General features: G+C 37.0%; 1 protein-coding gene across 18 annotated transcripts in view; it reads left to right on the top strand.

Moving 5' to 3' along the window:
• The window catches only part of Adgrl3 (adhesion G protein-coupled receptor L3), an 877,792-nt gene that overhangs the window by 41,025 nt on the left and 826,037 nt on the right, over positions 1 to 10,730 (top strand). For all 18 annotated transcript variants that reach the window (XM_008833280.3, XM_008833274.3, XM_029563589.1 and 15 more), the window contains exon 2: positions 5,305 to 5,335. The gene's annotated coding sequence lies outside the window, so the exon portion shown is untranslated. The remainder of the gene's footprint in view (positions 1 to 5,304; positions 5,336 to 10,730) is intronic.

The raw sequence follows: 10,730 nt of genomic DNA, 5'->3' as shown, positions 1-10,730 counted from the left end.
GACTAGATGTCTATTTTTCATGTTAATGAACTCCATGTTTTAAAGCAGAATTTAAAGAAGTCTAATTGAAGTATAGAGCTATGTACAGATGTTTTCTTACCACCCCCATCATGGGGTGCCAGCCATGTGTCCACATATGCTCATTTCTTTTTTGTGTACCCATAGGCATGTGTATGCATAGTTGTGCTTGAATGTGTGCATGCGTGAGTGTATGCTCTCCACTCTATTATTTTTAAGGCAGAGTCAGTGAAACTGGAGCTCACTGTTGTCATTGGTCTAGTGGGACAGCAAGTCATTGGGATCCACCTGTCTTTACCACACATTGCTAGGGTTACAGAAGACTGTCACCACATGTGATGGGTGCTGGTGTTTGTGCAGAAGGCACCTTATTCACTGAGCCATCTCTAAAAAATATCATTATTTATTGCCCTAAAATGAGATTTTTGGGGAGATTGGGTTCACGCAGTTACTTGTTTAATATAAAAGATGAATCAAGACTCTGGGAGATGGCTCAGCAACTACCTGCTGCTCTTACAGAGGACCTGGCTCAAATTGCAGCACCACATGACAGCTAGCAAGTGTTAGTAACTCCAGTTCCAGGGGATCCGATACCATTTTCTGACCTCCATGGGCGTTGTATGACATGGGTGCACTTACATGCAGGCAGTACACTCATACACATAAAATAAAAAAAGATAAGTGAAATATTTTTTAAAAAGATGAATTCAATTTTTCTTGTTTATTACTATTTTATGTGCAATGCTATTAACAGTATTTTTAAAATATTTATTGAATGACAAAGTGAAACAACATACAAATATGATTTTGATGGATATTCTATCTAAGTGCTAATTTAATATTTATCATTTGGTCTTATTTACATTATTTCATTTAAATCATGAGGTTTGTTAGTTTCAATTTTAGATTAAAATCTATCTTTTAAAAACATGCTGTTAATCATGTTGTGCAGATTCTTTCTAATTCTTTAGAAGCACCAGTACTGACTTTTAAATAATGATCCAATGGAGTAAATATAGCCTATATTGAGTTGTAAATGATTGACATATAGGGTCAGGTGTGCTGGCTTGTAGTAATCCGCATAATCCCAACACTGGGGGGGCTGAGGCAGAAGGACCATGACCTCAAGGCACTCCCCCCAAATAAAAGAGAGACAGAAGCTACTTATAGATGAGGTATGTAAAAAGAAAAGAATGGTTCACTAAAGAAAATAGCTTCTGAGGGATGGGGAGTCAGTGTTCTTTAAGAGTTTGGATCGGCTAGGTCTATCATAGTCTAGTGGACGGCCCCACAACCATGCGTGTATGGACAGCACAAATTGGACTTATGAATTATTAAAAATAGAAAAAGAGGATAGGAAGTTAAGGGTGTGCAGAGGCGGGAGAGATCTGGAAGAAGTTGGGAGAGGACTGGGTGATGAATAGGATTGAAATACATGGCATAAAATTCTCAAAGAATTAATAAAAATATATGAAAAGGTGAACAAGAAAAAAAGATGATTGTTAGTTTTATGAATATTTAGGGTACAGGTTTTGAAAGAGAATATGTGGTCCAATAGAGATTCCAGAAACTCTTTTGTGATAAGCAAAGACATTTTTTAACTTAATTAAGAAATTGGACACCATGTAGATTTTTGAATTAGGCATCGATATATTGATGCCATTTTCATCAATAACTTGCTTAGTAAGATTAATTTATAATTGCCTTGGACTTGCTTTTTAAATATTGCTTATTCTATGCCTGACAAACTTTTAAATTGTGCTTGCATATCTAGGTTATATTGAATTTGTAAGCTGTTTAAAAATTCAGAATCTGAAGTTTGAATTGGTCGTGAAGTATCACCTGTTTCTTTTAACTTAAACCTCCATATATCTTAGTAAACATCACTAAATCCAGGACTTATTTATAGCTTTTTGTGTACACTTTTTGTGATTGCAAAAATAAATCAGCTATACTGTTTATTCTTGCAGTTTGGCTATTACATTCCATTATTTTGTTTAATGGTGTAGTATTTGGTAGAAATGTGCTTCATGTTACACAATGTATCTAAATCTTAGAAGTTACTGTTTGTGAGGTATTTGGCATGATTATTGAGCAGAATATCGTGAATGATGTAACTCTTGTTATTTTTTTAATACAATTCCAAATGGTCCAGTGCTATGGCTTCTGTTTCTCTGTTTCCTGATTATTCTCACTTCTTTCATGGCAAACTTTGCTCAGAACCTCCTTGTGTTTCCTCTGTTATGATTCATGATATATAGCACTTACCCAGCTACTGTATTTACCCAGAGCACCATCTCTCACCTCTCCCTGTTTCCTACGCAGCACTGTCATGATTTTATTTGTTAGATTATCTGTTTAATATCTGACTCCATGTGCCCATTGTAACCGCAGTAAGGATGATGATTGCATCTATTATGTGGCACTGTTGTGCATCCATTGCCCACAGAGAACTAGGCATGTAGTTGGTGTTCAGTAAATATGTGTTAAATGAGGTGAGTGAATGTCTTTCAGACCGATTAAGTTGTGCTCCAGTGTCTTTTAAGCACAGGATTGTTAATTGCCACAAGGAAGCCTATAAGCTGTTTTAGAGTTTCTACAGTTTTAAGAACTTATTCCATTATCCTGTATATTGATTTAAACTTGAAACAAAAGGCCACACATCGCTATTTTAAACAATGAATATCCTATCTTTATGTAAGCTGAGCCTTATGGTTAATGTCTGAAATGCCCCCCAAAATAGGGTCTGTTCATATCAGCGAGTTTTCCAGTAAAACAGTTGCATGGATTTTCATGAACATTAGAACCAGCAGTGCAGAAAATACACAGAAATTCCCAGTGCTCAAGTTATTGCCGAAAGGCTGTTGCCTAACAGTTTCTCCTGAGCTGCTAAAGAGGGTACTCTTATTCGCTGGGAAAATAGAACATAGTGAGGATTTCATTTTCACAGGCTGTCATTCTTTTCATACTTCATCAATATGTTCTTAAATGTTAATATTTAGTTTAATATTAAAGAATATGCTGTGTGTGGTGGCACACACTTTTAATCTCAGCACTCAGGAGGCAGAGGCAGGTGGAGCTCTGTGAGATTGAGCCAGCCTGATCTACATAGCAAGTTCCAGGGCAGCCAGTGCTACCGGGAGTTCCTGTTTCAAAAAAAAAAAAAAAAGAGAATATGTCAGTTTTGTGTTGAATTTGAGAAGCAAACAATTATTGAAGAGTTCATCTATGTAAGGCACTGTTCAGAGGGCATGTTAGTAAGTGCGTAGGGGATGGATTTAGAAAGTTTGTCTGTAAGCTAGGAGGAGCAAGCAAATGTGTTATAAGCAATCTACAAAATCTGTAACTACTGAACAGAAATAGTTTCAACAAGGCAAATCATTGAATATTTTCAGAATTAGGTGCTATTAGATAGGGATATTTTTAGATGAGTAAGATATCAGTAGGTGAATTAGTAAGACCCCTCTGCCCCCTCTGTGGGTTGGTGATTTGACTTTCAAATCAGATGGGAAATAAATAAAAACATTAGGCACACATTAAATTAATTGCTCTGCTACTGGTGTACCTTAGTCACAAAACCAGTCTAGACCTAAAGTCAAGTGGTTTTGCAAATACTTCTCTTGAGAGAGAATTGAGACTTGAATTTATCCAGGCCAAAAGCAAGAGCAGATTCAGGTCATGTGTGAACTGACATTTTATCCCTTTCTTTTGCTGAACTGAAGATTATTGACATCAATAGCAACCTTCAAGGTCTGTCCACAGTGCAATCTCACCTTCCCTCATGGGCAGTGGTGAATAATGAATGAAGGGATTGTCTACTTTTTTTTTCTCTTGGAAGAAGTTCTGCATGCGAAAAAACTTAGTCCTTCTAGCAGTATATATAAAGGCAAAAGGCTTACGTTTTAAATGATAGATATTAGTAAGGTCAGGGTTTTTATCTCTAAAATAAATTCTTTAAAGCCTTTATTTTGAAGGCAAACTATTTAATATCTGATTTTGTTCCTTTCCCTTCATAACCATTTGAAGAAAAGTCATGTTTGTATCAGTGGAACCTTTGACAAATAATATTAAAAGGCTATTATGTATGATTTTGAATGAAACCAAAGGTTGAGTATAAGACTATCATTATAAAATCAGTTAAAGGATATTGTTTCTCTATGCAATCTAATAAAACTAACCACATTGTTAGGACTGATTTTATTCCGCTATACTTTACTACTGAAATATTGTAATAAATTACTATCCTTGGACTTACTAAATTTTTCTCTCTATGGTAAGCTAAATTTGTGTTGAATTTTAACAATATTGTTCATTGACATAATACAAAGAGTAGGATTGTTCATTTCCATTAGATCTACTTAATTTTCCTAGCCTGTCATATTTTATAGAGTGAAAGTTTGTAGGCTCTGCAGTTCATTAGAGACCTTTATCTATGAAAGTTTAATAGCTCAATACAGTAAACACTGATTTATGTAGTAGTAAATATGATTATAGGTGAGGAATTGTCTACTGGTCGAATAGTAGAATAGTGGGGATTCAATTTGCATATCATCTCATTTGCATATCATCTCATCTACGCTCTAGAAAAATTTTACATCTAAAACTATATTTCAACATAAATACCCATTTGATAGAACATAAATAAATGTCATTTGAACAGAATTACAGGCAAGTTGCAGATTTTTTCCTTCTTTCTGAAGCTTAAATCACTATAGAAGTATTCAACAAATATAAAATGGATGTTTCTATTTTTCTTTATACATAGGTATATACATGTATAAATACATTGCATTCTTTTATTTGAGCTTGAATTTCTGATGAGAAGATTAGACTAGCAGTTAATAAGGTTATTGTTCAATGACAAAATGACTTTATGAAATATAGCCCATTAAAAGCAATTCTGAATGCTTGCTTCATGGTGACTGGACCCTGAGTTGGGTAACTAGGGGCACACAGATGTAATCAGCCAGCATTAAAATACAGTTTCTTCCTTGGTGGACCTTCTGTTTTCTGGCAGAAATAGCTACTCAACAGTAGATAATAGTAGTGGACCCAAAGATAATCTTCACGTTCGTATTCACGTGTACAGTAGTAATATGGCTGACTTCTTTGACTTCTGTCCCATCTCTCTGCTTTTCAGTTCTTGTTTCAACCATTCAGGTTTGCTTAGCATACTGTAAACTTGGTGCTTTGGTTTCAGTGAAAGAATTTGTTTAGAGATAAGTGAGGAGTTATTAAATAGGGCACTCTCCACATAATCCTCTCCTTTTCCTTACTCCTTTGCAGATGCTGACATGAAGAGCTGCTCTGAGAACTGGTGAGTGGGTTGCGCTGTGCTCAATGAGGAGGTGGCATCTCGGGCCTTGCGATTTTCCCTCTTCCTTATCATCCTCTCCTCTCTGAAGCAGATTCAATTTTGCTCTTTCCTCTGGCTTCCTTTGCCAGACTGTCAAGGACAGTGGAAGAAAAATCAAACCGACATGTGGATCAGTGCTATTACACATGTAAGGGTTTTAGCCTCCGCTGAACCTTGAGAGCAACTCAGCAAATCCTTCCTGTCTTCCTGTCTGCTCCCTTCCTCATCTATCACGCTCTTTGCATTTGCATGTGCCGTTCTTCCCCTTTAGATAAAGCCTAGTCATCCTTCAAGGTGAAGCTGAATGCTACCTCAGTTTGCTAAGCTTTGTGTTTGCCTGTGTTCCCCATGTGTCATCTCCAGTACAACGAATTTCCCTTTCCTTTTTTTTTTTTTTTTTGGTGGTCTTTTTGAGCATCCTAAGTAGTGCTGCTGCTGTTAGATCTATGCCTCACATGAAATTGCTGAAGGCAGCACCCATGCTCACTAATTGGTTTTTGGCAAATGGTTGACATGAGGCTGGGCTTGCTAATTCAGTCAGTGCCTGTCCTGTAATGCTCACGGAGGTCAGAAGAAGGCGTCGGATTCCCCCGGAACTGGAGTTATGGGTGTTCGTTAGCCACCATGTGCGTGCTGGGAAACGAGTCTGGGTCCTCTGCAAGAGCAGTCAGTGCTCTTAACCACTGAGCCATCTCTCCAGCCCCATAATATTGTATTTTTAACACATCAGCAGATAGTGATAGCATTAATTGATAGACACATGGACGGGTGAAGAAGTAGTTCAAATGATAACGTAGCTTCACTGCTTTCTGATAGGGTAGTAAAATACCTTATAGGATATATCTGTCATTTTTTAAAGAACAATTTTCAGGCTATAGGATTCCATACCTGTACATACTTCTGACCCGGGTTCGTTAGCATGTTATCTGTATGACACCACCCATGAGCTTCCTTTGTGCTGCTTCACCAGGTTTATCACATCTTCATCTTTTCTTGTTTCTATGGTTTGCCTCCTAACTATGGCTGTCTTCTACATGAAACCTACAGCTCTTTCCAGTCCTCATTTTATCAGCTACTTGCCCACTGTTGAGGCAACAGCTGAATTTTCTTCTGTAGTGAAAGGTTGGAGCCCTTGAGCTTGGCTGGCAGCTGCGGAGCTTCTGATTCTGTTCCCTCCCTGCTTTGAAAACCCAAGTCCCCTGTTATGTAAAATAGCCTAGCTGCTATCTGTTTTGTGACAGGTGATCCGGAAGAGTTTTGGGTAGGATGATTAGTAATGGAACCAGCTCTGGGGAAACCTGGTGGAACCTGACAACTTACGTCAGATGTCAGAAGTGAGTCTAGCCTTTGCCGTATATTCATATATTAAGGATCACTAAAGGGTGTATTTTATGAAGAAAAAAAAAATCCCCCCAAACCTCAAGAGCTGATTATTTGTATGTGCTCAGGCTTACTTCATTTTATTATACCTTCCTACTGATGTACGTATTTAGTTTGGAACTTGTCAGTACAGACTTTGAAGACATCTTGGTTTAATGCAGACTTCATTTTATTTTAATTTTGTTTCATCCAATACAAGGGAAAGTTTACTTAGGCCCTAACTAAGAGGTTCATGATAATAGCCCTTTTTATAGTATAGTACATTTTCAAAAATGATACTTCAATATGTGGATGTGTGATTGCTAATGGATCAAGATAGAAATGGTTATTTTATTTTTTTTAATTTTTGTTTATAATTTTTATTTTATTTTTTGTGTATGATTGTATTGCTTGCATGTGTGTAAGTGCTCCCATGCTGTGCAGTTCCTGAGGAGGCCAGATGAGGGTGTTGGATCCCCTGGAACTGGAGTTCCAGATGCTTGTTAGCTGCCATATGGGTACTTGGAATTGAACCAGGGTCCTCTGCAAGAGCAGCCAGTGTTCTTAACCGCTGAGCCATCTCTCCAACTTCAGAAACGGTGTAACTATTAATAGGATCACCAGTTGTACATTTGTCATGTGCTTATAGGAAAAATACAATTCATAATATATAGCCCAGCAAAAATTTAAAGTGCTTTCTACAGTAATATAATGTCTTTCAAGCAAGTAATAAATGTAATAATACAACAATGTGAATTTTCCTTTACAAAAAGAGACTCTTTGAATTTGCTTTTCTGTTTTTGTTTCAACCATTTTGCCACTAATGCATATGCTTTTAAGCATAATGGAAACATTCACCTTTTCAAGCTAAAATAATCTAGCCATTAATGGAGCATATATTTATTGAGTTTTCATAATACTGCAAGCACTGAGCTACATCATGAGGATAGAGTCGTGACTACAGCACATAAAGCTACGTTCTACTGTAACGTAACGTAATGATGCTCTTATAGATACCGTGAGCATTTTTTCCTAAGTGCAGACCCAGAAGTGTTTATATGACAATTGTGTAGCATAGATTCTGTTCAGGTCTTTTCTGAAAGTTCAAGGGGCATTCATATTTTTTACAAAACAGTTTGTAAATCTTCAGTAAATAATTATTTGTATAAGGGGTGATTGCAGTTAAAAGTGATCCAAGTAGCTTGATTTTTATCCCGTATTTCATCTATTGCCACAATTGAAAATTGTGCATTTTCTTCTCTCAGAAAGATATGGAAATATGAACTCTTTTCAGGCTAATTTGAACCTGTTGTAGAGGCTTCCATATAGCCCCCAGAAGGGCATTTTTGTATTATTTTATAGCCTCACAATTCTTTCTTTTCTTTCTTTTTCTGATTGTAGTCTCCTAACACCTTTGTCATTTGGGCTTACTTGAAATCATTATGCCTTTTCTTACATAATGAAACAAGACCCAAAGGTCAGAAAGATAATACTCATCAAGTCAGGAACAATTGCAGGACCCAGCACGGCAGTGTCTATAGTATGAAGTTAGGTATCGCTCACTGATTTTTACAGTTGAGGAAACTGAAAGTTCACGTGTGGCAAATGCTTCATAATAGCCTAACCCAGGATTTCAAGTGAGGACTGTGTCTAAAACTTCCTTGGAGAATCTTTCCACCATGCCATTACTTCTTTTATCACGTGATTTGAATAAATTCATGTAGCTAGTTGTTATCAGAGCTGGAATATACAAATCATGGACTCATCGTTTAAAACTTAAGTATCTCGCAGGATGGCAAAATGGTTGAGCAGGTACAGGTGCTTGCTGCCAATCCTCATGATCTGAGTTCAGTCCCTGGGAACCTCATGGTGCAAAAAGAGAACTGTCTCCTGCAAATTACGCTTTGCCCTGAAAATGTACACCAGGGCACATATTTGTGTGTATGTGCATGAACACACACACACAGTAAATAATGCATGTAGTTATAAATTTTAAAAATGTATATTGCAGGGCTGGAGAGATGGCTCAGCGTTTAAGAACGCTGTTCTTGCAGAAGACCCGGGTTTGAACCCCAGCACTCACATGGCAGCTAACAACTTTCGGTAACTCCAGTTCCAGGGGATCCGACAGCCTCTTCTGTCCTCCGTGGGCATTGCACACGGGCGCACTTACCTACATGCAGGCAATACACACATACACATAAAATAAAAATAATAAAATATTTAAAAATGTATATTGCAATGGCAGTTCCATTGCTGCAATTATGCTGCCTTGTTTATAGAGTTAATAAGAAAGAAGCCAATTATGGTACATTTCAATATTTAAAGAAATGAAAAACTTCAAAACAAAACGGCTTAGTTCATGTTTTGGAGCAATTTATACTGGGGACATACTTTAACAGGGAGAATGGAGTCCCTTGATTCAAAGCCCTTTCAAAGTTTCAGGGGTGAGCTGCTTCACACTGGTGAAGTGCGGTCCTGGCTCACTGAGGTGAAACACTAATTTATGCGACTTTGTTTCTGAGCACTTAGATCAACTGCTATTGCAGAGTAAATTTTTTTTGGTAACTCTTATAGATTTTCAGATTATCTTCTAAAGAGACTCATGGTGAGTTGTTGAAATGCTTCATTTCAGAGAGTTACATGTGATCAGGCATGCCTTAAATTGAAAAGTTAAATTAAATTACCGCTTATGTAACATTTCTTTCCAGTACTGAGTCTAATGTCCATTATTTCCTAAGCAGCTAATCAGTGATATTATTTCCACCATCTTAGTCCACGTATTGTTTGTTTAATATAGTTTAAGAAACAAATTTAATTACTGTTTTGTAATCAGTTTGACTGAACAGAAAATATTGGGGTAACATTAAAGTATCAATTGAGGCCAGGTGTGGTGGTGTACGCCTTTAATCCCAGCACTCGGAAGGCAGAGACAGGCAGATATCCCTGAGTTCAAGGCCAGCCTAATCTACATAGTGAGTTCCAGCTGGAGCTACTGGGAGATCCTGTATCAAAAAGACCAAAAAAAAAAAAAAAAAAAAAGTATCAATTGTCTTTTGGTGTAATTTGATCTGTACTAAAACTTGATATGGCATGATTTTCTTTTTGGTCCATGATAAAAGGCATTAAAATGGTTCTCAGCTAGACTAGTCAAAATCTTAATAGTTTCTTTATTTGGACTACTCAAATTAGCTATTTTTGTTTGTCTAAAAGTACTTTATTCTTTGAGACACCAGCCAATTTTTCATTTGAAAGCACACCTAATCAATTTCAAAGTGAAGAAAAAGAAAGCCTGAGCTAGTTTTCAACATTATTCCTCCTTGAAATGTTCTGAGGGCTGGAATTTATTTCACAGTTCCAGCTAAGCAGGCTTCTGTGCTGGAAAGCAGAGGATGAATAGTGTCTAAATCTACTTTAGAAGAGAGCTTGTTTATCGAGCTCCACCTCATTTTCCTTTATCTGTCACCGTGTAAATAATAGGTAGAATTTCTTGGTTCATTGTATTGTACGTGCACAGCATACAGCTCACCATCAGCTAACTGTAGCAATTTTTATTTTTCCTTGAGTTTTCCTATTTCTGCTAAGCTCCCTCCACTTCTTAACTTGTCTACAGTATGATTCAAACACTGTTCTGTAGTTTAAGCAATTAAAGTCCTCATATCTATCTTCAAATTTGCACATTCATCCTGGAAATGAAGTATAGGTTTCTTCTGGGATGAAACAAGATGAAGTTTGCTATTAGGTATAAATTGAATTTTTTGGAGCTTTGAATGTTTTGTTCAGCAACATTTCTCTGAAGTACATTTATAAGATTTATTGTGTCTAATAGCATTTATTTAAAAAGGCCAACATAATGGGGCTGGAGAGATGACCCAGTGGTAAAGAGCACTGACTGCTCTTGCAGAGAACCCAGGTTAGCACCCTTATCACAGCTAACAACTAACTGTCTGCAACTTCAGTTCCAAAGGATCCAATGCTGTCTTCTGACCTCTGAGGG

The sequence above is a fragment of the Nannospalax galili genome, unplaced genomic scaffold, assembly GCF_000622305.1.
Source record: "Nannospalax galili isolate Female #2095 unplaced genomic scaffold, S.galili_v1.0 scaffold433, whole genome shotgun sequence".
NCBI classification, from domain to species: Eukaryota; Metazoa; Chordata; class Mammalia; order Rodentia; family Spalacidae; genus Nannospalax; species Nannospalax galili.
Note: the sequence above shows the minus strand (reverse complement) of the source record. Positions and strands in the feature narration are given on the sequence as shown.